This window comes from Saimiri boliviensis, chromosome 2 (assembly GCF_048565385.1).
Source record: "Saimiri boliviensis isolate mSaiBol1 chromosome 2, mSaiBol1.pri, whole genome shotgun sequence".
Classification (NCBI taxonomy): domain Eukaryota; kingdom Metazoa; phylum Chordata; class Mammalia; order Primates; family Cebidae; genus Saimiri; species Saimiri boliviensis.
In genome coordinates, this window is record NC_133450.1 from 115,468,527 (window position 1) to 115,485,534 (window position 17,008).

Here is a 17,008-nt window from a genome sequence, read left to right on the forward strand (position 1 = left end):
CCTATAATTAAAGTGCTTGTCACTATGCCTGGCTCTCATCTGCTATGCAAAGCAGGGCACTGCACTACCAGGGCCAGGTGCACAGCAAACGCCTGAGCAGAGAGCACATCTAGTACTAGATGGAAATTTTCCCCCCAGAGAACTCATACATGTTTGCATGTCTTCTGAAAAGCCAACAGAAGTTATTCCTTTAGGAGATGGAGGAAGCCCTCACAAATGCTATTATTTAGCCATGTATTTTCCCCTTTTTATCTCAATTCCTAAAACAGAACTACTTTCTCTTTGAAATCAAATTGATGACAGGCTCTTCCCACCTACTTCAGAGTCAATTCTAGCAAAGTAGATAAAGAAGGAATCCACTGCAGGGATATCACAGTTCTTATTAGATGCCAGCTTCTTCCCATCAGGTGAGATGGATGATTGACTGGCTGGATGGATAATAAATTGTTCCTGGATCGACGCTGAATGATAATTCTATCTAATCTCTGTGCATAGAAAAACCAAGCCAGGTAGGCACAGTGTTTCACACCTGTAATTCTAGCACGTTGGGATGCCAAAGCAGGTGAATCACCTGAGGTCAGGAGTTTGAAACCAGCCTGGCCAATATGGTGAAACCCAGCCTACTAAAAATACAAAAATTAGCCAGACGTGGTGGCTGCACCTGTAATCCCAGCTACTCGGGAGGCTGAGACACAAGAATTACTTGACCACAGGAGGAAGAGGTTGCAGTATGCCAAGCCAAAATTGCACCATTGTACTCCAGCCTGGGCGACAGAGTGAAACCCCATCTCAAAAAAAAAAAAAAAAAAAAAAAAGAAAGAAAAAGAAAAGCCAAGCCTTCTGACATAAGCAGTATCATATGCTTGAAAAATAACTATCGTAATAATTTACATTGGCCTCATGTTTATTGAGATGAGGCCAGTGTAAAGCCACATGTAAAGATGAATTCAGCAAAAAACCAAACCAAATGACATACTGTTTCAGAGAATATTCTTAGGTTGTGATTGTGTCTACCATAACAGAATTTAAAAATAATGGTCTAAATAATTCTAAATGCTTTCTCATAAGTAATTGTGGATAGAGCCCAAAATAAGTATTTTCAGATTTTCTGAATATTGTTTCAAATTCAATTTATCCTGGATTTTATTTCAGTCTCTGGTGCTTGTAACTTTCATTTTACACATCTTAGCCCAGTAAGTTGCTCCTGAAAAAACGGCAGAGCCATGTCACCTACCCTTTAAAATGTTTTATTCAAAAATAATAAAAGATATAGAAGATGGTACAAGTCATAAACATCCAAGTCAATAAATTTTCACAAACCGAATACCACAGTGTAATTAGCACCCAGGTTAAGAAACAGAACTCGGCAGCCCCTCAGAAGCCCACTTCATGCCTCATCTCCCAAAAGCAACCTCTATCCTAACCCTTAACTACCTAGTTCAGTGCAGCGGTTGGCTCTTGCTGCATAACCAACAATCACAAAACTTCAGTATTCTGTCACTCACTCACCTGGGGCAGGTGTGTAGGCGAGTCGGCTCATCTTGGCGGGGCTCTTCCTTGCCAGGTCTGTCCCGTGGACCCTGGCTGACGGACACAGGTATGCAGTGTAAGAGCAGCGAGGTGACCGCGCGACTCTGCTGGTCAGCGAGCAGGCCCGAGACGCTTGAGCTGCCCGCTTTTATTCAGCGCAGGCACGATGCCGAAAACCTGGAGCAAACACGACCTGTAGGTAATTAACATTTACTGTTCCCCTTTCAGGGAACATCACATGTGCAGATGATCAAAAGTCAGTACCTGCTCAACAAAAGTGAACGAGCCTGTTTAAGATAAATCCCCCTCCACTCCCTTGGGCTCTGCAGAACTTTTCAACCTTTCAGAACGTTTGCGCCTTTCCCTATAGTTTTTCCCGGTGCTCTGACAGATCCCCCACAGGCTCACTCTTGCATATGGGGAGCTGGGGAACAGCTCGCCCCCAGCAGCCTAGCCAGGGCATGGCCATAGTGATAGCCGAGAATAAGAGAACAAACAGAAATATGCAGACCTCCTCTTTGCTCAAGAAGACAGGATCTGACAGAGCCGGGATTAGAGTGAGGCTAGGAGAGGGGGCCCTAGAAAACTGAGTCATGTAAGTGCAGGGTCAACTATGCCTTTATTGAAATGTTGACATTTTGTTCATGATAGATATTTTTTGCATTAATTTTGATTTTTCAAAACCGTACATTCAATGTTATTTTTCTCGATTATTGAGGGTTTTGGTGCCTCCTTAATTTTAAGGCTGGGCCTTCATTGTCTCACCATAGTTCTGACCCTGCTGGGGACATACACTCCGCATCTTCAGTGAAAGCAGTTGCAGTCATAAGGCAGAGGGCGTGGGTTTCAAGAGATGAAGAATTAGACCCCACTGTGTAGGGGTCTGTTGGGGGGAAATGGGGAAGGGACGGCGGGGTGGGGAGGTGGGGAGAGATAGCATGGGGAGAAATGTCAGATATAGGTGAAGGGGAGGAAGGCAGCAAATCACGCTGCCATGTGTGTACCTATGCAACAATCTTGCATGTTCTTCACATGTACCCCAAAACATAAAATGCAATTAAAAAAGAGAGAGAGAGAGGAATAATTATAGCTACTAGTGCAATCAATCTACCACAATTAATTTTGGCCATTTTTGAGGCTGGGCACAGTGACTGACACCTGTAACTCCAGCCCTTTGGGAGGCTGAGGCAGGAGGATCACTTGAGCAAAGGAGTTTGAGACCAGCCTGGGCAACATAGGGAGATCCCATCTGTACAAAAAGTTTTTTAAAGTATTAGGTGAGTGTGGTGGCAGGCTCCTATAGTCCCAGCTACTGAGGAGGCTGAGGTAGGAGGATTCTTGAGCCTGGGAATTCAATGCTGCAGGGAGCTGTGATTATTCAACTGTACTCCAGCCTGAGTGACAGAGCAAGACTTTGTTTGGGACCATTTTTGTATTCTATATAAATGGAATTGGACAATGTGTATTCCCTTGAGTCTGGCATCCTTTTCTCAACGTTATATTTATAAAATGCATCTGGAGTGTTGTAATTGTAAATCACTTAGTATTTTCATTGCTATCTAGAATCCCATTGTACAAAGACATCACAGGGTTGAAAGGCATTTGGATAGTCACCATTTAGAGCTATTAATACCACTGTGTTGAACAATCTAGTATAACTCTCTATTAAATATACATGCATTTTTGTTGGGCACGTACTTAGGAATGGAATTGCTGGGTCAGAGGGTATGTGGACATTCAGTTTTAATTGCTGCCGGTTTCCCAGCAATTAATTCGTTTAGCTTTATTAAAGTTCTTTGTATGTGGTAGTATGAATCTTCCGGTATTGTTCTTTAAGATAGTTTGGCTATTTTGGGCTCCAGATTTCTAAATGAATTTTAGAAATAGCTTGTCAATTTCCACAAAGGAAAAAAACCTGCTGGGATTTTTACTGGGCTTGTTTTGAATCTGTTAAACTAACTTGGGAAGAACTGACATTGCTACAACATACCTCCATGTCATCTTAAATTGCTCTCCCTGTCTCATACTTTTGTATATCTACTTTGAATAAAATAGGTAGCCAATAAATATCTAAAATAAGTGGCTAATAAATGCATTACAAAGCTTTAGACTTAATGATATTTTTCAGCCATAATACATATCTGCTATGGTTGTGTTATGTCAACCAAAACTCTTGTTGACATTTAATTGCCATTGTCACCGTTTTGGGAGATGGGGCCTATAAGAGGTGATTAGGTCATGGGAGCTCTGCCTTTGTGAATAGACTCACGCTGCTATCACAGGAGTGAGTGAGCAATCTAGGGAGTCTGGCCCCTCTTCCTCCCTCTCTGTCTCTCTCTCTCTTTCTCACACTCCCTCTCTTGTCCTTCTGCCTCCCTGCCACAGGATGACCCTCACCAGATGACAGCATCATGCTCCTGGACTTCCCAGCCTCCAAAACCATAAGCTAAATAAATTTCTCTTCATTATAAATTACTCATTCTGGAGTAGTCTGTTACAGCAACAGGAAACCGACAAAGACAACCTCTTCCAGACACCTGAACTCATCCTTCTCTTCCATTACCCTAGGCCTTACACATGCTCTTCCTTAGTCGGGTAGAACTCTCTCCCTGCCCTCTGTCCCTCCTACCTGACTAAATCGAGTCTTCCTGGACAAGTCCGTTCAAATGTCTGCTCTGCAGAGTCAGCAGGTCCTCTTTGTTTTCCTCCCTCTGCGCGCCGTCACCTGATTCTAAGTTGCCACGTTGTATCATAATGAGCTGCTCGAGTTCCCACGGAACACTTGGGTGTCTACCAGAGCCAGCCCAGCACTAAGTAGATCTGTGTGGAATAAGCGAAAATGACCCATCGACTTTTTGCTGGGCTGTTTGTTAGTTGATTTACTTCGTCTTTGTAAGACTTCATCTGACTTTAAATTGAGTCAAAGAAAACATGAGTGTTCTAGTTTGGCAAAGGCGTACATGCCTATCTGAGGTTTGCTTCATTATTTATTTTGATTTGAAAACATTTCTTTATATTAAACCTCTTTGCAATAAGGATTTGAAGCGAATAAATTGTTTGGTCTGATTCACCCCACAGTTTCTAAGTCAGTCTAGAAGAAAGCCATCAACACTGATATTTCCAGTGACGCTCATGAAAAGGCAGGCACACCTCCAGTGACCACTAGGTGGCAGCTTCACTCTCGATACGACCGGATTGACAACGTCCATCCAAGAAGTCTGGGGCAGGCAAGTTGGAGCCCAGGGCGAAGCTTCACTAGGCCCTGTGGGTGGAAAAATGAAGACCCAAACTCAGTCCTGAAGAAGATGGAGTTATGGAAAAAACAGCACCTGGAAAATGTAAAGGAATGCCACCAGACGTTATTCCACCGAAAGGTTAGCTAAGTTAACCACAGCCACAAAATTGGTAAAGAAAAGACGTGCAGAGACCCGAGACAGGCCAGACCGTGTTGGAAGGCAAAGGAGTCTCCCGCCCTCCACAGCTGGAGCCCAGCCCCTTAGGGAAAGGCAGGATGGTTGCAGACTGGTCATTGCTGAGCCCCTGGTCATGTGCCGAGTGACAACCTCAGATGTGTCCCAGCCAAGACTGCTTGCTTCTCTTCTGAGAGACCCCAGAAGGAACCCCTGAGAGGCCCTGCTTAGTCTTTCTAGTTCCCATTCCAAAGCTGAATAAGAGACTTTTCAAGCTCAAAGCATGAACGAGGGGCAGGGCTTATCTCCACAGAAAGCTGACGTGGCGCCTATCACAGCAAATCCAGGCACTTCGCAGGTCCACCTGCAACAGGCCACCCAGGGCCCCTGAGGAAATTATTTGGACTATTAACCTTGAGGAGGGTGTGGGCCAAAATCACCAGCAGACTTCTATCAGGACTGTATTTTTTATACATATAAAGCACAGATTTCTTCTGTCCTAGAATAGGGAAACTGAGGCCCAGAGCAAGCCAGGGATGAAGTAAATGCAATCCCCGTGATTGAGAAGGGAGCCTTTGGGTGGGCCTGAGGAGACCAAAACCCCAAGGAAGCCATCTTGGCGATACCCAGGTTATCACAATATAACACCCACTCATACATTTGTGGAAGGGCTTTAAGTTTTGCACACGAAGAACATGAGTAATCAGATTCTTCTGAATCAGTCATCAGTAAGAGAATCTGTTCTCTTCTCTTTCTCTGCTACCAACCCCAGAAAGACTGCAAAGAACAGACACCTGAGTCTACACCAAACTGCCACACTTAAAAGACACTGCACCAGCTATGAGGTAATAACCACCAGGGGTTACGGGGTCCATGAACAGGGTAAGCTCCTTTACCTCCCTCCTGCTGGAGTGTGAGTTATAAAATAGACTAACGACGGCAGGGAAAGACAGGTTTTAAGAAAGAGCTAGTAAGAAGCCACATGCAGCTTCTCCCCACATCTTCGGCACCACACCGACATCAACCTCCAGGCCGAGTTTGGGTGGGGAAAGAACTCCCAGACGATGTGAGAGGAGAGGTTGGCATGCCTTCCCCCAGGTGGACTTTCCCAAGCAGCAGCACCCGCAGATGCGTCTGCCGCTGGATCACGGGGAGACAGGAAGTAGTGAAGGACAGGGCACAGTCAGGTAGGAGGAGCTGGAAGCCACTTCCAGGCTTCTTTTGGAGTCAAACTTTGTAACGGAGGAGATCCATGCATTTCCTTGGACCCAGCATGGTCTGAAGACATGCGCTGGAGCTTGAACAACATGCCTGCCCCAAAAGGACCCCTGGAGAAGAGAAGGGAAGCATCTCCTAGGTTCCAATCCCCGAGCTCTTGTTGGTGGCCCTGGGTGAGATGTTCGCTTGCTCTGAGCCTCAGGTTTCCTCCCTGTCAAATGGCGATAACATTACCTAATTCCTAAAGTTGTTAGAATTAAATAAAATAAAATTCATCAAGTTTCTTGTACAGGATAGATGAGCAATAAATGGGATGAGGGTGGAGCACCTGCCTGGGATGGAGCCACAGACTGACTATGAAGCAGCAGAGAGTTCCATGTGCTTCCTGAAAAGGTTGGCCTCTAGCAACACCTGTGGCAAGGGACATCAGCAGAAAAGTTAACCCAGGGGTGCCAAGAAGTACTTGGGACCAGAGGGAGGACACTCTCCCCATCACTAGCGCACAGCTAACCATGGAACAGGACTTCTCTACCACTGGCAGCCACCAAGGAAAGTAGGGGTACCAGAGGCAAGAAATCGTCTTCAATTACAGAATACATTCCATTTTATCAGGCAGCCTCCTGATCAGCCTGCACTGTGGTCCTGCCCCCACCCCCGCCGTGTTTCTACAGTAGCAACATAATTATCAGTTGCTATTGTAAAAATTACCGAAACTTTCACAGTATAAAACACACACTTACTATAATTTAGTTCTATGGGCCAGAAGTCCCATGGGTCTCATAAGACTCAAATCAACGTCTCAGCAGGACAGCGTTCCTTGGTGGCAGCTCTAGGGAAGAGTCTATTTCTTTGCTCATTCTGATCTTGACAGGTCCGTGGGATTGTAAGACTGGGGTCCTTGCTGGTTGCTAGCTGGGGCCACCTTGAACTCCTAGAAGACATTTGCTCTGTCCTTACATATAGTTCCTACATCTCAGAACCAGCAACAGAGCAGGGAATCCTGATCTCGTAGCCCTCTCATTGACCTCACTTCCCCTAGACACATTTCTGTCTCTGCCTGCACTTAGGGAGGGCTGTCTGCTTCTTGGGATTAGATGGGGCCCATTTGGATAATCCAGGCTAATCTCTTTATCTCAAGACCCCTGATGTTAACCACATTTGCAAAATCTTTTTTTCCTATTAAGACAACATATTCACAGCTTCGGGGGAATGAGAATGTGAACATCTTTTGGCTGGAGGGGGACATCTTTCTGGCTATCAAGCTAGTAAACGTTCACCAGGCATTTATTTCTGACCTTAAAGGCCAAGTACCGTGTTATGTGCTGACTCTACGTTGGCATAAGAGGCATCAGGGAGGGGAGAAAGTCTAGGCTGGGTGGTGCCACCCACTGGGACATCTGACTTCGAGTTTTGCAACACTCCAGGGGATTCTGTTCACATGAAATACAATGTGGATTGTAGCTCTCACCTCCCACTCCCTTAGCCCTCTTGACTCCCCAGTCCTTGCCCCTGACTTAGATAGGCTGAACCCCCAGTCTGAAATTGCTGGAGGTGTCTGAGTAAGGTCATTCCAGTTCTCTAGGAGGCAGGAGCTAAGCTCACCAGGGGACTGAGATGATGACCCTGCTAGAACGAGGTTCAGCCATAGCAGAAAAGTCAAACAGAGCAAGGCAGGACTCGCAGCAGTCCCAACAGGCCCCTGCAGACAGACACTGCTCTGGCCCTCAGCCTTGCGTCCTGGCCTGGTTTCACGGTCCCTCCGGGGACCACAGAGGGAAATGCCCAGGTCGTCTTGGGCCCCTTGTCACTCCGTATCAGAATAGAAAAACTGTCGCTAACTGAAGCCCCTTCCGGCTGAGGTTCCCTGGCCTATATTTTGCAGCTCCAGGGCTCATCAGAGCCACCAATTTGCTGCTATGTTCTCAACCACAAGGATGGTGAGTCAGCACAGTGGTTGACTCTCAGCAGAGAGGCTGCAGCCTTCAGCAGAGCCCCCGGTGGGGCAGCCTCCTGAGCAGCCTGTGATGTGGTCCGGCCCCTGTGCTTCTTCCAGTCCTGGGCATCCCTGGCCTGGCTGGCATCCTAGTCACACACCCAAGAAGCAGTTCAGCTTGCTGAGCACATTGCCTTCCAAAACCGTGGCATAAGAGGTGAAGGACAGAACAGGGGGGAAGTCATCAGCCCAGTCTGACAAGTGCAGGCCAGCGTGTGGCCAATAGCAACTCGGGCTCTTTGCTCCAGTCCAAACCCGAAACATGAGTGTGCTGGTAGGGTGCTCCCTTCCTCTCTTCTAGAATTCATAACTGGAAGCCAGGTCCTGACAGCTGAGACACAGTCCCCATCACAGCATCACATTCTGGCCAGCCAGCCTTCCAGTGGCAGGAGCTGACACCAGGAATGGGTGCTCAGTCCTCTCTCAGTTAAAAAGCCTTTGCTTCATACCGTGAAACCCTAAGGGCTAACTGTGGTTGTCACTTCAGCTCCTACCACTTAAAATTTGCTGGCAAGATAGACTTTTAGGGAATGATTTCTGCATCCACATAGCATTCCTTGTTTTAATCTTTCCTGTACCCTTCTTAGGGCTAAATTACTGATGAGAGCCCTGGGTGACACAGAACAAGCTGGGAGCAAGGAGGAAGTTTGTCAGCAGTGACAAGCTCCAGATGACAGTTATGTGGCTTGGAAGGCAAGTCTTACTCTAAAAAGATCCTGCCCCCATCCCCAGCTCTGGATTACTTGGTCTGGTAGGTTTTTTTTTGTTTGTTTGTTTTTGTTTTTTTTTGAGACGGAGTTTCACTCTTGTTACCCAGGCTGGAGTGCAATGGCGCGATCTCGGCTCACCACAACCTCCGCCTCCTGAGTTCAAGCAATTCTCCTGCCTCAGCCTCCTGAGTAGCTGGGATTACAGGCACGCGCCACCATGCCCAGCTAATTTTTTGTATTTTTAGTAGAGACGGGGTTTCACCATGTTGACCAGGATGGTCTCGATCTCTCAACCTCGTGATCCACCCGCCTTGGCCTCCCAAAGTGCTGGGATTACAGGCTTGAGCCACCGCGCCCGGCCGGTCTGGTAGGTTTTACAGAGTATGACCCCGGTTTTCTGTTTAAGGTAATTGGCCTCTAGATATGGCTAGAAGAGAGTTTTCCTCTCAGATCTTGCCCCGAAGATCACCATAACAATGACCAGAATAATAAATGTCTATAATCACATGCAATCTTTAGCTCTAGTAATAGAGTATGACAGAGAACGCTGCTGCTGCTGCTGCTGCTACTGCTATTGCTGCTGGTGGTGCTGATGAAGATGATAAGGAAGACACTAGATGATTTGACCCTCCTTAGCCTCCGATGGCTGATTACAGGTAGATGTGGCTTCTGAAACAAAGTTATATAATTCACCTCTTGTTCCTGATCCACTTTTAACAAAATTTCCCTGGAAAAGACTTTGTACCTTCTTTAAGTACCCAACACACAGTCATCTTTATGTTTTCCTACCAAGTTCCCACATTTCTGCCTCAGTGGGTTCTACAGTCTGAACCCCAGAAGCAATTTAATAGTTCAACCCTCTGGCAAGCAGTTACATCAAAGGGACTGTAGATTCCCAACCCAGAATGGAAGAATCCTCGACCTCCTGCACCCCACCCCCCCAGTTCTGCCCCACCTCAAAACTGCCTACATCATCTCAACGACCCAACTTTTGGGGAAGAGGCGTGAATTTCCTCTTCCTTTTCATCGAGACTAGCCCAGGTCACAGACCCGATCTCTCTACTGGGAACCTAGGCTAATAATTTTGAGCATGCAAAATAAATAGCAAAAGTAAGTCCCATGTTGTAGAACATCCTCAACTCTACAGAAAGCTCACTGGTTGAGAGCATTTGTAACATCGTGCCCTGCCCAGGAATGCAGAGAATAGGTAGCCCTGCTGGCTCTTGTTGATTGAGAATGGAGGACAGCTCTTGGAAGGTAGGGAAAAAAATCGATGGCTGTCATAGAAGAAAGATTCATGTTTTTTAAATAACAGAATCACAATGAATTTAAGGACAGGGACATTAAACTGGATGTCTCTGTCCTTAAAGTTGAAGGTGAGATCCTCTCAGGCAAACGCAGTGGTGTCACTGGGAGAGTCCCATGTGTTCTGGGAAGACAAGGGTCCCAGCATAGAACATCTCCTAACTTCCCAACTGCAGGAACCCTTAACTAAGTAAGTGTCCAGTCATGTCCTGGAATTGCCCTAAGTTCCACGTGTGTCCTTAAAATGAACTTGGACCCTACTCCACTCCAGCTTACCAGCCTTTTTGCTGTTTTTCCAACACCCCAAGTTTGCCTCCACCTTGCAGGCCTTACCCACTATTGCCTCTGTCTGAAACATTCCTCCTCCAGCTTCCTTGTGGCTGAGCCCCTCTTGCTGCTGTCTCAGTTCAAATATCTCCCCTCAGAAGAGATGATGCCTGATGCCCCCTCTGTGATAGCCCATGCACCCTAAGGGTTCACCAGCCCACCATCCCCTCTTCTTTTCTTATCACCATCTGACATGACCTTAGGTCTGGTTTGCTTCTTGTTTACTATCTTCTGTCACCTACACAAGTGTGAGTTCCATGGGAGCAGGGGCCCTTGCCAGTCTTGTTCACTGCTGTGTTCTCGAGGTTCAGATGGTATCTGGCACATGGTGGGCAACCAACGAAAACGTGTTAAAGGAATATGGAAACACATATTCAGTCACACATGTGTGGTGGGCTGGGAATCCCCAGAGGAGGTCGAACCGGAGGGAGAAAGAGAAAGAACTGGACTCTGGGAGAAAATCCCAAGGGGACAAGGGCTCTGACGGAGAGGGCAGGACCTGGCAGCCAGGCTGGAGTCTCCGATGTACACAGCTGTGTTATGTCACTCCCTCCCCAGCCAGGGAAAAAGAGCACTGATGTGTAAAATAACTAGGGCCCTGCAAGCCTGTGATAGAAACCCTTTGGAGAAATTTATTTTCAGAGAGTTTCCAGGAAAACCTCTGGGAACCAAGACACTGGGTGCTAGGCAAGAACCCGACCCCAAGAGTAACTATTAGGGCGTGCAGGACAAGAGAGCCAGAAAAGTGGCCTGGTTTTCCTCCCCTTGCTGGATAGTGAGAAATAAAACCAGCTAATAAAATTTTATAGATTTACTTATTTATTTGGCCATGTCGGTGTATGTTTGTTTTATTGTATATATTTAAGGTGCACAACATGATGTTTTGATATAAAGAGTGAAATAATTAACTACAGTCAAGCCAGTTAACATGTCATCATCTCACAGAGTTCCCTTTTTTAGGTTGTATGGCAAGAACACCTAAAATCCACTCTATAGGCAGATTTCCAGGACAGACGGTCCTTGACTTAATGATGGTTTGACTTAAGATGTTTCAGCATTATGACGATGCCAAAGTGATGCACATTCAGCACGCTACTTGACTTACAATAAGGTTATGTCAGAGAAGCATCTGTATCTAACATTACATGGTCTGTGTGCTGTGCATTAGATTTCAAGACTTATTCATCCTTCATAACTGCACCTTGGCACTCTTTGACCTACACCTCCCACGGTCCCTTTGGTGACTGCTGGTCTCCTCTCCGTTTTCATGATTTTTTGATTTCACAAATGAGAGAGATCATATGATATTTGTTGTTGTGTGTCTGATACATTTCACCTAACGTAATGTCCTCCAGGTTCATCCATCTTGTCACAAATGGCAGGATTTCTTCCTTTTTAACGCTATATAATAGTCTATTGTGTGTCACACACACACACACACACACACACACACGGACACACACATACACCACATTTTCTTTATTCAGTCATCTGTCAATGGACATTTATACTGTTTTCATATCTCAACGACTGTGAATAATGCTGCTTTAGAAGCACAGTGAGAAGTCTCCTGGAACCTTCTCCCTGCCACCACCCAACCCCAAGGCCTTGTCCTGAGTCAGGAAAAGGGAAGCCCAAGGAGGGGAAAAAAAAGAAAAGACAAAATGGTATCTCTGTGATCTCTGGAGATCTGAGGCACAGCCAAGATTGGAATTCTCCCTGCCCCATTCCAGAGTTTTCTGAACTGCAACCCTTCAGGCATGCTTCACAAGATAAATATAATAATTCTTATTTTCCAGGCAAAAAAATTAAAGACCTGCTGCTGCTACTACTGCTGCTGCTGATGGTGATGATAAGGAAATCACAAGATGATTTGATCTTCCTCAGCCTCCGATGGCTGATTACAGGTAAATGTGGCTTCTGATGCAAAGTTATATAATTTGCCTCTTGTTCCTAATTCACTTTTAGCAAAACTAAAGTAATTCAAAAGTAATCCAGGCCAAAGTACAGTTGATTGGTTATAGAAACGTACTTCTCTGACTGCCAGATTACCATCCCTCTGGACCTCCTGCTAGGATTAGAACCTGAATTTTTAAAGGCACCAGGTGGGCAGTGCCCAGGGGAGGCTGAACTGCTTGCTGCCCATATAAGAGAATCTTGACTAAACTAAGCCAGTGGTCTCAGCACTAGCTGCCCATTAGAACCATCCAGGCTAGTTAAATCAGCCTAACTGGAATGAGTCTAGGCCTCAGTAGTTTTACAAAGCCCCCCCAGTGATTCAAAAGTGCAGCCAGGACTGGGATAGCCAACCCAAACTACTCATAATAATTTTCATTCTCATTAGCTGTGGGGTTCTGGGAAAGCAAAATTCCTTTCTTTGAAATACAAACATATTGTGTTGATGAAGCAGGCTGTGCTGCATCCCAAGGTGATGCCTAGAACTGTGGACAAAAGCCAGCACGCTGAAGTCAGCAGGGGAAAAAGAAGGGGAAAGCCCAGCTACTCAAGATATTATTGGGCGCAGCGGCCTACGCCTGTAAATCCCACACTTTGGGAGGCCAAGGTGGGCAGATCACCTGAGGTCACCAGCCTCGCCAGCACTGTGAAACCCCCATCTCTACTTACAAAAACATAAAAATTAGCCAGGCATGGTATCAGATGCCTGTAATCCCAGCTACCCAGGAGGCTGGGGAGGGAGAATCGCCTGAACCCAGGAGGCAGAGGTTTCGGTGAACTTAGATTGTACCACTGCACTCCAGCCTGGGCAACAAAGCAAGACTCCATCTCAGAAAAAAAGAGAGAGAGGGGGAAAAAAAGGACATTATTGAACAGATGAATTACCCAACCCTGAAACTGCTCTCCCCTGGACTTTCCATGTTAAGTGAGTTAATAAAGCTCGATGTGGCCAGTGTTTGTTGGATTTTTCATTACTTGAAGCTGAGAGCATTCTATGTGATACAATCATACAGAAAGCAGCAGAACCAAAAGTCGAGCCAAGTTCAACTTTGAGGCAGCCAATAGAAGCAAAGAGGGAAGAGAGACCAACAGACAAGCGGGAGTTATCTGAATCAGATCAGCGGGTTTCTAGGTGGTTTTCAGCTATTGAAGGTAGTTTACGGTTATATGTTATCTTTATTTTTTCTTCTTTTTTTTCTATTCGTCAGAATCCCTACATGAAAATAAAGAACACTATCTAGTAATTAATTGCCAGGTTTAAAAATGTAAAATTGGAGAAGAAGACCAGGTTTGAAATTTGGAAGGTGGTTGAAATTAACAGCTAAACTTAAGAATTAGGATTGCCTTGAGTTTCAGTCAAACATCAAGCAAATTTACTCATTAGCCAACAACCTCAGTGACGAATGAGTCAAACCAGTTTTTCAATCCAGTAATTTTTCATTTAGGGCCCCCAAATTCAATGTTAAAAGGCCCCTTTCTAACATTTGGTCACTATAAAATAATCAAATCAGTGAAAAATCAGCCACCAGAAATAAAACAGCTTCTTGGAAGGTTCTTACACCTACCTGTCCCACCATACTCCAACAGGCAGCTTAAGGAAAGAGGTCTGTGCCTTTCAGTTCACATGCAACCTGGAGAATACCAGAAATTTCCACAGCAGTACCAAAGAACTGCCTGAAGGTGGCGCTCAAGGGCGATAGTAATAGAGAGTCTTATCTGGCAATTTCAGCATTTCCAAGGCATCAAGCCAGTTTTCTTTTCTTCCTGATAAAGCTAATTGCCTTGCATTAAGGCACAGCATAAGACTTCGAAGCACAAAAAGAATAATGGAATTATAAAAGGTATAATTTGGAGGCTTTGTCAAGTGCTGTGATGAGCACACCCTAATAGGTATAAATGTTCTGAAGTACTAATGCTCTGCGAAGAGGGGTTTCTGAAGGAGGAACAAAGCCTGCATTAGTATTTGGGCTCTGGAGAGGAAAAAGCTTTTTGGTCTGCAATCGCTGGCGTCCTGTTCTTTGCTTTAGAACACATCTACTTGATGCTTGCTATTTTTTTCAGGCACACTTCCCCTCTCTTATTTCACATGTACATTCACATGAATAAAACATGCTTTTTACATTTTACCAGCTATTGAAGTGGCTGCCTGATGGAGAGGCTTAGATGCTTACCTTGAAGCGGCTTCCCTAACACTGGGTCCGTGAAGCTTCAGGGTGCAAAATATGCTCCTCTAGACAATATCATAAGGCCGCTGACTTTAGATTTTCTGCCCTACTTCCTAAGCCTGCATTTCCGACTCTTCTTCCCTTCGAAGCCCTATAAAAGTATGCAAGCTTGCTTCCTGTAAACTGCTCCTAGAATAGGGACTGCTAACACTGCCTCTTCTATGCTTTGGCAGTAGCCGATCTCCTACCTCCCAGTTCCATAGTGCCACCACCCCCGGAGCTCCAGTCCTTTCCCACCTTGGGCTGGGACCAGCATGAACAGATCTCCCTGGCACATCCCCTTGCATTTAGGAGGCACTGGCCCCTGACCTAAGGTTGCCTGGTTCTTGGCTTGCTCCCTTGAAGATCACGTTAAATCCTACTGAGAAGGGAGAAAGAAATTAAAGTGTTTCTTATCTAAAGAGAACATTCTGTCTGATCCCTATACCTTCAAAGACCCTCCTCTGGGCTGGACAGGCAGCCAGGATGGGGGCTGATAGAAACGGATTGCCAGGTAGCATTGGTTAACCTCATATCTTTGGACGCTTCTAAAGCCTCATCTCCTATTAGCAGGAAGAACTGGCCTCCATATTCTCTCCACTTCCCAAGCCTAAGAGCCTGGCCTGACTTCCTACCACCTGCCCCTTGAAGTTTCTTTCTCCCAGAATTGCCTCCAGAAGGAAGTAGGCCGAAAAGGTGAAAATCCAAAGTCAGATTTGTGGGGAGGGTATGAGCCACCAATGAAGCCTGAGAAAACAAAATTACTTTGATGGTGGAGTACATTGTCCCTCCTTAGGACAGAGCTCGTCCTCTTCATCCACCTGCATGTTGTGAGTTAGACAGATGAAGACACAATCTCCAATAGTTCTTTCTTTCTGACCAGTTACCCAGGCTAACCACAGGTCACTGAAAGTGTTCACTTGAATGCAATGATCACACCTTTATTCCTCTTTGGAATGGCTCACAGTGTCCCATCCACAGGCAACTTCACAGTAAGAGGCAAGGTTGGAACAGCCTCATACCTGCTGCTAGAACACAGGGACATGGAATAGTTTCCCTTAACTAGGAAATTAGTTTTCCTTAACTAGGATTACATTTGTCATCTTCCTGTTGTAACCACCCAACGGGATTCAACAATTTGCCCACTGCCCAGACGGGCCAATTTATCAAGACAGAGGACTTGCAATAGAGAAACAGTTCAATTCATGCAGAGCTGGCTGAATGGGAGACCAGAGTTTTATTATTACTCAAAACAGTCACTCCCAAAATTTGGAAGCTGGGTTTTTTAAGCATAGCTGGGTGGGTAGGGGGCCAAGCAGTAGGGAGAGCTGACTGGTCAGGTCTGAGATAAAATCATAGGGAATCAAAGCTGTCCTCTGCGCTGAGTCATTTCCTGGACAGGATCACAAGACCAGATGAGCCAGTTTATTGATCCAAGTAGCACCAGCAGATCCATTGAGTGCAGGGTCTGAAAATAATGATGTTATCCGTAGGAGCAATTGGAAAGGTTTAGAATCTTGTGGCCTCTAGCTAGCTGCATGACTTCTACACCATAATTTCTAATCTTGTGGCTAATTTGTGAGTCCTACAAAGACATTCTGGTCCCTGAGAAAGAAGAGGGCTCCTTTCAGCAAAAGGTTCTTATCATCGTTGTTTCAGAGTTAAACTATAAACTACAGTCCTTCCAAAGTTAATTCAGACTATGCCCAGGAATGAACAAGGACAGCTTAGAGATTAGATGCAAGATGGAGTCAGGTAGGTCAGATCTGTTTTACTGTCATAATTTTCTTACCGTCACAACTTTTGCAAAGGTGGTTTCATTGTTTTCTCCAAAAACCTTCTAGTCAAACCCAGGAGGTAAGTAAGGCACAGAAGATCTACAGCTTAGAGCATCCCCGCAGCTGTGCCCACCTCCCTAAAGTGGACACCCCACATCACTAGCTGTGGTTCTCCTGATGCTCACCAGAGTAGATCTTGACATATTTGCTCCTCCCAAATGTACTTGGAGTTACCTAACATGTGTTATGCCCAGCCAGGCTTATGATGTTGTTCAGCTCCCTCACAGCAAGCAACTGTCATAGCTGATATTTTCTGGGTGCTTACTGTTCAGCGGGCTGTACGCATCATCTCCACTCATCTTCCCAACACCCCCAGGTGGCAATGCTACTGGCATTTCCATCTCACGGATAAGGGCACTGCAGTGCAAACAGGATATACAACTTCCCAAGCAGCTAAGTGTCATGTTAAGTTATGCGTAAAGCACATGGGAACACTGGTGAAAGAGTAAATTAATTAAAAAACAATAGTCATAACTCACACTTACTAAGCTCTGTGCATCAAGCCCTGCGCCATGTG

The 17,008-nt window shown here is 45.7% G+C and overlaps 1 long non-coding RNA gene and 1 other non-coding gene across 4 annotated transcripts in view; both read right to left on the reverse strand.

Moving 5' to 3' along the window:
- LOC141583651 (uncharacterized) overlaps positions 1 to 17,008 on the reverse strand; it is a 415,823-nt gene that overhangs the window by 274,140 nt on the left and 124,675 nt on the right. For 2 of the 3 annotated variants that reach the window (XR_012516411.1, XR_012516410.1), the window contains exons 3-4: positions 4,160 to 4,792; positions 1,510 to 1,707 (exon numbers count right to left, since the gene is read on the reverse strand). This is a non-coding gene — a long non-coding RNA (uncharacterized LOC141583651). Of the gene's footprint in view, positions 1 to 1,509; positions 1,724 to 4,159; positions 4,793 to 17,008 lie in introns of all 3 variants that reach the window. The other variant, XR_012516412.1, reaches the window with a different exon arrangement.
- LINC02694 (long intergenic non-protein coding RNA 2694) lies at positions 5,961 to 16,832 on the reverse strand. Its single transcript, XR_012516054.1, has 3 exons — positions 16,757 to 16,832; positions 7,840 to 7,958; positions 5,961 to 6,369 (listed from the first exon to the last, which is right to left on the reverse strand). It is a non-coding gene; the product is annotated as a long intergenic non-protein coding RNA 2694 (transcript).